Here is an 11031-nt window from a genome sequence, read left to right on the forward strand (position 1 = left end):
GGGAAACCTAGCCCAACTAGGACTCCCACCAAAGGTGGGGTTTCCACCTCCCATATGGGGGGGTGGCCGGCCCCCTAAGGGGGAGTCCACTTGGGACTCCTCCCCCACTAGGGTTGGCCGGCCATGGAGGTGGAGTCCCATGTGGACTCCACCTTCCTTGGTGGTTTCTTCCGGACTTTTCTAGAACCTTCTAGAACCTTCCATAAAACCTTCCGCGACATTTTAATTCACATAAAATGACATCCTATATATGAATCTTATTCTCCGGACCATTCCGGAACTCCTCGTGATGTCCGGGATCTCATCCGGGACTCCGAACAAATATTCGAACTCCATTCCATATTCAAGTACTACCATTTCAACATCCAACTTTAAGTGTGTCACCCTACGGTTCGTGAACTATGCGGACATGGTTGAGTACTCACTCCGACCAATAACCAATAGCGGGATCTGGAGATCCATAATGGCTCCCACATATTCAACGATGACTTTAGTGATCGAATGAACCATTCACATATAATACCAATTCCCTTTGTCACGCGATATTTTACTTGTCCGAGGTTTGATCTTCGGTATCACTCTATACCTTGTTCAACCTCGTCTCCTGACAAGTACTCTTTTACTCGTACCGTGGTATGTGGTCTCTTATGAACTCATTCATATGCTTGCAAGACATTAGACGACATTCCACCGAGAGGGCCCAGAGTATATCTATCCGTCATCGGGATGGACAAATCCCACTGTTGATCCATATGCCTCAACTCATACTTTCCGGATACTTAATCCCACCTTTATAACCACCCATTTACGCAGTGGTGTTTGGTGTAATCAAAGTACTTTTCCGGTATAAGTGATTTACATGATCTCATGGTCATAAGGACTAGGTAACTATGTATCGAAAGCTTATAGCAAAAAACTTAATGACGAGATCTTATGCTACGCTTAATTGGGTGTGTCCATTACATCATTCATATAATGATATAACCTTGTTATTAATAACATCCAATGTTCATGATTATGAAGCTAATCATCCATTAATCAACAAGCTAGTTAAGAGGCATACTAGGGACTTCTTTGTTTGTCTACATATCACACATGTACTAATGTTTCGGTTAATACAATTATAGCATGATATATAAACATTTATCATAAACATAAAGATATAAATAATAACCACTTTATTATTGCCTCTAGGGCATATCTCCTTCAAGAGGAGGCTGAAAATTATGTAGAACATTGTGTTCCAACGTGTGTACCATCCCTCCAGGGTTGGCATATTGTGACGATGTCTCCGATGTTCGTCTAGTTATCCAATATATTGTGTATTGCGTGAAGCTTCTTGCTATTCAAGTATAGTCTTGCTTTGGCATGAGGCTTGTTGTTATTAAGTGAGTTTCTTGTTGGTAACATCTATTTGGTGTAAGGTTCATCTACATCGACGGGTTGCTCGTAGGATTGATGTTCCCCATCTTCAGGTTGCATGTATCGCTCACGTGATGAGAGATCATATTTGTTACTACGAATCAGGAGGTGCATCGTGAAAGATCAGGCCAACCAGTCTTCATCAGGCCCTCCATGCTTGCCGAGGCGCTACGACTCTCCGCTCTTGAGGCGGTGGCGCAAGTGGCCGATGAAGAGGCCGACCGGGAGGTGTTCCTTAATATGACGAGGGTGCAGGAAGAGGTTGAGCGCTCGCATGCGGCAACATGAGTGGCGGCCCAGCAGACGCAATAGGAGCTGTCGGCGACTCTACATGCATTTTTTGTTGATTCATTGTATGTGTTCACATTCTAAATTTTTTGGGAGTTTCTAGAATGGTTTTGTGTCAAATTTATTTCCGGTTCTATTTTTCTCAAGATAAAATAAATCCAGAAAACCATGTGGGAACACAAGCTAGAGACTAGCTCATTTTTCTCTTTTGAAAATGCTAAAGATTAAACTAAGATTATTTTCCTTGTGGGAACCTTATGTTGGAATACTGTTTGACATTGATACATCAATCTCCATTCTGAAATTAATGCTTTGAAGACAGTAGGTTCGTTATGAGTTTCGGGGAAGGGTGGCACCCATTTTGCATCAGAATTAACATGTACAGTTTGGTCGGCTTCTAATTTTTTCTCAAGCCTAGGTCTGTATTTTTCTAAACCATGACGTGTCTTGCTTCTCTCTTCCCCCGCCTCCTAGGAGCAGGAAGAGGTTGAGCGCTCGCATGCGGCAACATGAGTGGCGGCCCAGCGGACACAATAGGAGCTGTCGGCGACTGTACATGCATTTTTTGTTGATTCATTGTATGTGTTCACATTCTAAATTTTTTGGGAGTTTCTAGAATGGTTTTGTGTCAAATTTATTTCCGGTTCTATTTTTCTCAAGATAAAATAAATCCAGAAAACCATGTGGGAACACAAGCTAGAGACTAGCTCATTTTTCTCTTTTGAAAATGCTAAAGATTAAACTGAGATTATTTTCCTTGTGGGAACCTTATGTTGGAATACTGTTTGACATTGATACATCAATCTCCATTCTGAAATTAATGCTTTGAAGACAGTAGGTTCGTTATGAGTTTCGGGGAAGGGTGGCACCCATTTTGCATCAGAATTAACATGTACATTTTGGTCGGCTTCTAATTTTTTCTCAAGCCTAGGTCTGTATTTTTCTAAACCATGACGTGTCTTGCTTCTCTCTTCCGCCCCCCCCCCCCCCCCCTCCCCATGTTTCAGGTAACAATGCTCTAGAGAAAAAGGTTCTTTACATGCTACAGGGTGCACGAATTATATACTCCATGTGAGGTAACTAGTGCTGCCATTAGATACATCCAAAAGATATTAACTGCCGTTTGCTCTGTAGTGAAGCACGAACATTCTGCTTGTAAGCAATTAAAGAAGCATTATTGTGTGTCAACTAAGATCATACTCATTATGTCCATATTTTCATGGTGTCCATGTTTTGCATGATTTGAGTTTGATCATCAATTTGTAAAATAAATAATAAGAGAGAATAGCCAGAATACCATTACTCAAAACCGAACTTGCCAAAATAGCACTGGAAAAATCCAACTTGCCAAAATACGACTGCCGTTTAGGTTTTTGAAACCAATGTCCAGCAGAAATCAACATGGAAAATGAATGCAGTGCCTGTCCGGCTAGGGCTCATCAAAGAAGACACGTTTTTTCATGGAAACTGGGAAGAACACAAGGGGACACGAGCTACGACCACGTTAGTACAGGGCTACAGGGAAAGGGAGCGATACTACAGAGATACCAGTGTGCAAAATCTGAAGCGGGGAGAGAAGACGCAGTGGTGCCTTTCCGATCTCCGCTGTCGTTGCACGAAATGAGAAAGGGCGAGCATTGCCAGACTCGGATTGACCGTGGCAAACTGCCACGAACGAGCAACGGAACAAACGATCGAGCTCACATGCACCGGATGCTGCGGCTGTTTCACGTAGTTTGACCTGTCGGTCGTGTTATTCCATGTGATACGGTCAAAGCGGTTGGAAATCTAGAAAGGCTATGAACTTACTCTAGCAGATCCCTTAGGCCTTGTTTGGCAGCCGTGTTTTTTAGTTGATACACTTGTATTATACCAGACCAATCAGTTACACGAAAATACACCTTATAGCCGTTTGGCAGCCCAGATTCTAGGCGTGTATACCTAGGTAAACCCGTGGAAACACGTCGGGTTGACTCGTTTTTCAGACACGAGGTGGGGCTCGCGTTTTTTACACTCAGCTATTCTTGGGCTGGAGAAGGGTATCGGGTGTACACCCAAAACTCGCTCGATAATACACTAACAAACACAGGAACTCACTCCGACCAACCGAGGCCTTAAAGGTGGCAAAAAACAAATGGAAAGTGCTACGAATCCTGTGAGGGATTTTATTTCCCAACCTCATGCTTCCCGTACTGACACGTGTCATTTTTGCTGCCGGGTAGCAAAAAATAACTCGTTTTTTGCTTCAGTGTAGCAAAATTTGGTTCGCCCACGAAAATAAAAGAAAAAGGTTGAGCTCGTCGGAGACCTCGCCGAAGACCCCGTAGCAAAAAAATCATGATATTGTAGCAAAACCGATCTTGTTGGAGACATCGACCTAGACCTCACCGGAGATTCCGCTGGAGACCTCTCCGGAGACTTCGCCAGAGGCCTCGTAGCAAAAAAGTTGTGCTATTGTAGCAAAATCCATCTCGTCAGAGACATCGCTACAACTTGTTGGAAACCTCGCCGGGGACTTGGTAGCAAAAATTATATGCTACAGTAGCAAAAATGCGCATAGATTGTAGCAAAAAAAAAAGAAGATATTGTACCGTTGAGGAAGAATTCTCAGTAGATGCACATCTCACTGGCATGTTTGCAGCTACGAACATAAGCATTCAAAAAATATCAATGTAGCATCAAGAAAATTCACGAGAACAAGTATTCACAACAAACGTCTTGAATCGTAGTAGCATCACGTTCTCACATTCACAGTAGAAGATTTATCATTGCATAGCATTTTATAAACACCAATGCAGCACTACACAAAATCACGAAAAAGTATGTGTGTATTCTGGCACTGATTTCGCCGGAGTAGCTACACCAGCAACGATTTCGGCTTGCCGGAGCCCAGTCGGCGCCAGATCAAAGAAGCACAAACTCATCTCGGTGATATCCCTCTGTTTCCCTTTAGTTCATTAGGTGGAGTACCTTGATTCGTCACTCGAGGCCCAACCATGGCCGTCCATGCCAGCACGCGAAGGAGGGGTGGGGGCATGGCAGAGACGGAAGAACCGAGCCGTTGTACGATGAGGGCGGGGTTGGGGTGGCCTCCATCTCCGGCCTGCAGCACGTAGGGAGAGCACATCCATCGCCAGATCCCCTCTGCTCAGCACGACGGGAGGGCGCCGGCTGCAGGGGACGGCGATGAGCAGCAGCGCCGCTGAACCAGGAGCAGCAGCGATGGGGGAGGTGGAGGGCGGTGGGCGCTCGGTCCGGCAGCAGGCGGTTAACAAGGTCGACGACATCTGGCCAGAGGAAGGCGCACCACGCGTAGCCATCGTTGGAAATCAGGGGAGGAGAGAGAAAGAGGAAGAGGTGCAGTTAGATGTGGCGACGTGGCAGTTTTTCCATCGACGGATCGCGACAATCGAACGACGCGCAAGCAGGTGGTTCGGAACAACGCAGCCCCCGGCTGCTCCTAATCATTTTCCAAAACAAATCCTCTAAAATTGGTCAAGCCTGTAAGATAAGTAGATAACCGACTTCTGCAATTTTGGTCGAAAAATGTGTCCAGATCCCGTAAACTGGACTAACCCGTAATACTTTTTATAAGGCAATGAGAAGCCACACCCGAGAACATCAAATTGTCAGTATCTGAGGTGAACTAAGGAAAATCCGGTCAAAGTTGCCGTTGGGAAGTTTCAGCTCTCCCCCGCATTCCCTTCCACCGGTAGACTCGCCAAAGTCCGACCAAATTCCAGCCACTTTGGTTGGCTTGTTTGAGTCACTAAACTTAGCAACTTTTAGTGTAGGATGGGTCCAAAATAGCTAAGACACGTATGTTTATTTTTTTTCGAATGTTACGTATGTTTATTTGGCTATTTCAGTTAGGTCACGGCATGCAAGATGCGTGAACTAAGCGATGTTAGGGCATGTAAAAATATTTTCAGACCGTGTAGGTAAAAGAATAACCTAGGTCACGCAATTTGGATGGCTGGACTCAACATGAAACTAGCCAAATTAAATGGCACGTTATGTAATTATGTTTAGGGAAACAAAATATATAGTTTGACCAAGAGAGGCTATAGGAGGTTTAAAGTTTTCTAGAAGATCCCAAGTGGTTAAAGGTTTGCTAAAGGGTCATTTGGATCAAAGAAGTCCCTGGTTCTCATAGGCCTGCAGCCACCCCCTGACGTGCCAATCCATCAAGGTTTGTACTCCTATTCATGTTTAAGCACTGTCCGTAGCTTCGGCCATGGCCACAGAACCCTACTAGTCTACCACAACCCTAGGCTATACAGGAAGCAGGCAGAAGGCGGTAGCGGCTTTGTCATTCCCTGCCCAGAAACTCTGCGTGCTCGTGCTCGTGTTCTTGCTCTTGCTCCGACCAACCAAAGCGAATGCAGACAGAAGTGCAACATGCAGGAGAAAGCATGCGGTACAGCAAAGAGATGGTCAGCTGCTACGAAGCCCTCTGTCCTGCCCAGTACTCCACTTGCACAGATTTGGTTTTGTTCTGCCTGCAATATATTGTTTCGATAAAGCTGCGTGCAATATATAAAATGTCGTAACTTTAGCTCCAAAACATATAGCCACGTACGGGTGTAGACACCCAGAAAAAGGTGTACCCCATCGAGGCGGATAGACCTTGCAAAGCTTGCAGCTGAAACGAAAAGATCTTCCATCCATTCTCACAAGCAAAGAAAAATGATGAAAAGCTACTAGCTAGTGTGTGAAGATAAACAATAAGATGATGAGGGATGTCCAATCGATCTCGATCCGTCGATTTGTTCAGTCAAATGGGCAAATCAAACGCAGAGGCCATCATTGCGGCTACCATCTTCAGCTCCATCGGATCAATCGATTTGACAATGTACTGTGAAATCAGAAGTTGGCTGAGCTTCTTCCACGGTTGCATCTCTTGCCAGTACTCCTTGTACGCACGAGTACCGCTACAACAAATACAAAAAAAGGCCTAACACTACACTAATCTTTTCGTGTATGATGCAACGTCACTAGGGAAAGCCTCATCAGTGGCGCACGAAAAAGTGATTCTGTGGCGCATGGGCGGTGCGCCACAGAAACTTCGCCACAAAAATAAGGTTTCTGTGGCGCACCGGACCATGCGCCACATAATTAATGTGTTCTGTGGCGCATATGGACCAGCTGTGCCACAGAAATAGGTGCGCCACTAAATTCTATTTTGGTGCGCCACAGAACAATGTACAGGCATACTCGATTTTGTGCTCCCTGGTGTATTATACAGGTTTTATACATGTTTTGTACACAGTATGCAGGTATAATATAGACAGATAGACAGATATAATATGGACACATATAACATAGCAACATTATACATCATCATCACAGTACTTAGAGCCCGATCGAGATACATATATAGTGGCAAGTGTCAAATGTTTTGCTTACAACTCTTAATTCATACAAATTTCACAATTTCGAGATACAAAGTAGTCTTCATTCGGTTCCTCCTTTGCTCCCTCCTCTCTACCCACCAGGCTCGCTTGCATCGGGGTCTTCATCCGGTTCCTACTATGATTAAAATGGAAGAAAGTGAGACCAACAAGTCCGATGCACAAGAGAAATGGAATAAATGCCTCATACATTGTTGGTCAACACAAGTCTTAACATTTAGGGATGGCGTAAGTGAGACCAAGTCCGATGTACAAGAGATTGATATTTGTGCTATCTTACCAGGCACACTTACGCCACCCCCAAGTGTACGGTGACCAAACATTTTAATCATCGGCATTTTGAAAATACCAAAGCAAATGAAATGACAAAATGGAATAAGTGCCTCATACATTGTTGGTCAACACAAATATTAACATTCCGGGATGGCGTAAGCGAGACCAAGTCCGATGCACAAGAGATTGATATTTGTGCTATCTTACCAGGCTCACTTACGCCACCCCAGAGTGTACGGGGACCAAACATTTTAATCATCGGCATTTTGGAAATACCAAAGCAAATGGAATGACAAAATGAAATAAGTGCCTCATACATTGTTGGTCAACACAAATACTATGGTCAGAAACCATAGTTGCAGTATACGCCGCAGTATACTTTGCAGAAGGGCCCCCTTTCCCCGGCCGCCGTTCCGTGAACGGGTCCTTGACGAGGACAACAACGCTGATCTGCCTCTCCGGCGCAGAACCACGGCAGTCCCAGCCGCCTCCCTTGTGGCCGTGTGTCCCGCGTCCTGCATTGTTCGCCTTCTTGCCCGGTGAACCAATAGACTGATCGTTGGAATAAGGAAACCGATGACGGCCGGTCGCAAGATTAGATTGCGATCGGCCGTCATCGGCTTCCTTATTCCAACGATCAGTCTATTATTCACCGGGCAAGAAGGCGAGGAGTGACGGGCGCAGGAGACACGGCCACAAGAGAGGCGGCTGGGACTGGCGTGGTTCTGCGCCGGAGAGGCAGGTCGGCGTTGTTGTCTCGTCAAAGACTCGTTCACGGAACGGCGGCCGGGGAAAGGGGGGCCCGTCTACAAAGTATATTGTGACGTATAGGTGACCAAACATTCTAATCATCGGCACTAAAATAGAAGAAAGAGCCAAGTGGTATCTCAACTAGATATCATATGCCTCATACTTTGTTGGTCGAAAGAAATATTAACATTCAGGGATGGGGTCAGCGAGGCCAGGTAGGATGCACAAGAGATTGATATTTGTGCCATCGCACCAGGCTCAGTGGCCCCACCCCAGAGTGTACAAGTGACCAAACAATTTAATCATCGACACTAAAATGGAAGAAAGGCCAATGCAATTAAGAAGTAGCTAGTATGAACTAAATGGAATGCCTCATACTTTGTTGGTCGAAACAAATATTAACATCCAGGGATGGAGTAAGTGAGGCCAGGTAGGATGCACAAGATATTGATATTTGTGCCATCACACCAGGCTCACTTGCTCCACCCCCGAGTGTACGAGTGATCGACCAACCATCTAATCATCGGCAAGTACAAAAACACCACCAAACCAGCAACCATGGTGACATAAGTCAAGATGCATGGAGCAGATGCTCCAAAGGGATTATTCATCACTTGGTATATAGACCAAGTGATGCTGGCAAAAGAGAGGCCAGTCAAGAACCAGTAAATCCAGTAAGTGATAGATATGCCTAAACAAGCAACAACACATATCATATCCCAGCTAACCAGATGAGACAAGTCTTGGTAGCCAACTTAATCACCTAGCACCACCTAGCCTTTTAAAACCATCAGAAACAGTCCTTTTTCTTCAAAGGATACCACAGTGGCATTCATTTACATGATCCCCTACTGTGGATATCTCTATTTTCATCAAAGCCAACAAGAAATAGAAATTTATCATTACTCAGTTGAGTTCAAAACACATTTTAGTATCTGTTCTTATCCAAGTTTTTGCCTCAGCCTTTGCATCATTGGCTGAGCCAAGACATCAAGCATCTGGCCAGGGAGCATTCTTTCTTTTTATTGAACTATATGAACTATATGCACATGATTCAGTAAGCATCCCCACTAATCAGAGCATTATAAGCATAGTAGCATACCATAAGCTCACAAGAATCCATCAAGTAAATCTTCACAAGGATACCACAGTAGCATAGTAGCATACCATAAGCTCACAAGAATCCATCATTTTCTTCACAAGGATACCACAGTAGCATACCATAGTAGCATTTCATGCATTTAAATGAACCAGTAGCATCAAAACCAACCAAATGTCCAACTAGCAAGCAATACCAAGTGAGCAAGTCTTCATTACCTTGTACAGGTTCAGACATGGATTTATTTCCAACAAAGGATGGAAATCAAATTAACACCATTGAATTAAATTGAATCATTACCATCACATGGTTCATCAATAACAAGTGGCAGTAAACCTCCACAAAGGAATCATTATTGCATAAGCAGTTCATCCAATTATCTGGCAACAACAATCATACCAGGATGCTATGGAAGCATCAAGGCACATCACTAAAACCCTCCAGCATTACAGAGACATAGCAATAGCATAGGACATTAAGTAAAAGGCATGAGCAATGAGCCAGTAAGTAAATCACTAGCACATGAGATCATTTGACCATTTAGAGCATGCACACACAAGCAATAGCAACAATATTTCACCATGACAATGACAGCAACAATGACAGCAAGCTAGGATAGATAGATAGATTGCATCCAGTAGCACATCAACATCAACAGCAGCCAGTAGCACAGCAACAACAACAGCAGCACAACTAGAGCAGCACACGAGCATTTCGTCGAGCACCTTGTGCTTGCGCGGGAGAGGAATTAAGAGGGAGGGGAGGGGAGGGTAGAGAGATCACCGACGACAGGGGTGGAGGAGGAGGTTGAAGATGACGGCAGGGGTGGAGGAGGAGGACGCGGCGGCTCCTCCACCTTGACGCGACGGCGGCCACTCCTCGCGGCGGCCCCTCCTCGCCGTAGCGGCAGCTTGTGCTGCAGGTGGCGGGGATGGGAGGAGCGTGGTGGCATGCGGCCTTCGCGGAGGAAGGCGGCGGCGACGGCGACGGCGACGACCATGGCGGCGCGCGGCGGTACAGATCGGAGGAGAAGGGAGAGGGGAGAGGCGGTACGGATCAGAGGAGAGGTGAACAGGCGTGGGCGGGGGGGGGGGGGGGGGGCACGGGATGATATAAGTTCCCTTAGTTCTGTGGCGCACCAGAACAAGTGCGCCACAGAATCAACTACTTCTATGGCGCACCGAAGCAAGTGCGCCATAGAAAGAGTTATTTCTGTGGCGCAGCACGCCATGTGCGCCACAGAAATACCTACACTAATAATTGGTGGTGACAGGTTGTGGGGCCCACCAAGTTTTTGTGGCGCACGGTTTGCTGGTGCGCCACAGAATTAAGCTATTTCTATGGCGCAGCTTGCCTGGTGCGCCACAAAACAATTTTCTGTGGCGCATTTTTAACGGTGCGCCACAGAACTAAGCTCCACCTATAAGGGTTTTCCTACTAGTGCGTGCGTAAAATTTCCAAAATATATTTCCATGAGATCACGATGATTTTGTGCTATTTTCACACTCAGATAGATAGTGGGACAAGACTGACGATGATTCTTGTACGTACGTTGCATGGATGAAAATAGCGGTCCATGAGATCAGGATGTTGGAGCTGTTTGGTTTTCTTATTTTCAAAATTTCAGAATTATTCGAAAGTCAGATGGCATTAATTTGTACATATGCCACACCAAACTTCTTGTAATAATTTCAGTCTTACTTGGAAATTTTACTACCTCTAGTAATCATAAATTGTTCGTGTTTATGTAGTAATCAATAAAACCTCAAAGTATTCATAAATTGT

Source organism: Lolium perenne, chromosome 6, assembly GCF_019359855.2.
Source record: "Lolium perenne isolate Kyuss_39 chromosome 6, Kyuss_2.0, whole genome shotgun sequence".
Lineage (NCBI taxonomy): Eukaryota > Viridiplantae > Streptophyta > Magnoliopsida > Poales > Poaceae > Lolium > Lolium perenne.